Source organism: Acyrthosiphon pisum, chromosome X, assembly GCF_005508785.2.
Source record: "Acyrthosiphon pisum isolate AL4f chromosome X, pea_aphid_22Mar2018_4r6ur, whole genome shotgun sequence".
NCBI classification, from domain to species: Eukaryota; Metazoa; Arthropoda; class Insecta; order Hemiptera; family Aphididae; genus Acyrthosiphon; species Acyrthosiphon pisum.
Genome location: NC_042493.1, coordinates 882,687 through 884,778, shown reverse-complemented (window position 1 = coordinate 884,778; position 2,092 = coordinate 882,687).

Here is a 2,092-nt window from a genome sequence, read left to right as displayed (position 1 = left end):
TTTAAATTTAGTTATGTCAATATTTAGTTTCCTACATAAGTATATTCCTACATTAACTGTATTAAATTGTTCAAAATGTTTGTTTACTTTTATACATTTTAAATTACATTACTCAAGGTTTTTATTTAATCTAGCATTATAAGGTTTTAAGAATAGATACCCATATCTACATAAATTTAAAACAAATAGAGACATATAGTAAAACATTTTAAATAAATGGCATTTAAATTAAATATTATTAAGAAGACGTTACACCAATATTTGTTACATAGCAAATTGCACTTTCAGCAGAACACGTAAAGCTCTGTTAGTTTAAAAATTAGACTGATTGACCTTATATAAGATTATTATCTAGGCAATCTCGTCGGCTTTTTGTTATATTTTAACTGTAAAAGTGAGTACAAACAATTTTAAATTTTAATAAACTCATTACCTATCTTTAAAATTAAAATATAATAAAAGCCCATGAGATTGCCTATTTAATAATCTTACGTTTAAATTTTATAAGAGGTCAATTCACTTTAATTTTTAAGACAACGGAGCTAAATGCGTTCTACTGAACGTACAATTTGGTATGATACGCACTTATAAGACGGATATAAATGTCGGTGTAACAGTCTTAAACAGTCTTAAACAGTCTTGGGTAACATACTTTTGAAAAGTATTTGGAATAAATACTCGAATACTTATGAAAAATAGTATTCCGAATATGTATTAGAATACTTGATAAATCTAATTTTACGAATAAAGTATTTAGAATACTATAAAAGTATACAGAATACTTAAAAATATTTTTGATAAATATATGAAATGATACCTGTTATAATTGAAGGGTGGAAATGCAAAAGGCGGTATTGCCAAAAACCAAAATGTTCACAAATCAAGGAAAAGTGTAACACATTTTTTGATGACTATGAACACTCAGAATAAGTTTATTTATATGTAAAAAATAAAAAGTAAACGATTGACAGTGTCAAAAAAATCTATCTAAATCGTAAACATTGTTTTTAATTATTTAAAAATTTTGTTTCAGACCAAAATGTGGTATTGCAGGTTTTGAAAAGGTAATGGCAATATCACGTTTTAAAGTTATTCCTATTTCTGCTGATGCAAAACGCATTATTATTGTATTATATCAAGTATGCTCCTGCAATACTAATAACACGAGCGATAATATGTTTTGACTTGAACATGATAATCAGGGCCGTATTTACAATTTTTGCGCCCTGGGTCAACAATATTTGTACGCCCTCCCCACCAAAAAAAAAAATAAATAAATAATAATTAATCCGTTTTTTAATCGTTTGGTCATAGTTAATTATTTATGACAATTTTGTTATAAACACAGACCACGATGATGCATTATTTTAATTACTGTCAAAACGTATTACAACATTAAATTGTACACTATAAAAAAAAAGGAACAAATGCACTTTACAAAGGCGCAATATCAGTTTTAAACTTGGAGGGGCTTAACATATTTAAATGAAACAGACCCGTGGGGGGCTCTGCCACCCACACCCCCATTCAAGTACCAATATGGCAATTTCATTTTTTTCTCACCCACTTTCCCACATTTAATATATTGTTTTTTATATTGCTTTTCATTCTGAGACAACGATATTATAAATTTAAATGCATCTATTAATAAAGCTAAAAATATTTGAATGAAAAAATAACAACATTTAGGTAAATAAATGTAATATAATATATTTATTTATTAAGTATATTATTATAATTGGAAACTTCGTTTAGAAATTGCAAATGTATCTAATATTTTTTTGTTGGACAATTCATTTGATAAATTACTTTCTATATAAATTAATGACAAATTTGTAAATCTATCTTGATTCATAGATTTTCGAAGACAATTTTTAATCTTTCTCATTGCTGAGAATGACCTTTCGCATGTAGCAGAGGTAATTGGAATTGTTAAAGATAATGATAACAGTTTATATAAATTAGGATAAAGCTCTGCATCCATGATTAATTTGATATCTTCGAAAGTGAAACAGGGGTTTCTGCGAGACACACAGTTTTTCACCACAAGCATTTCTGATTGAAAGGTATTTACATCCACCTTCAATAAACC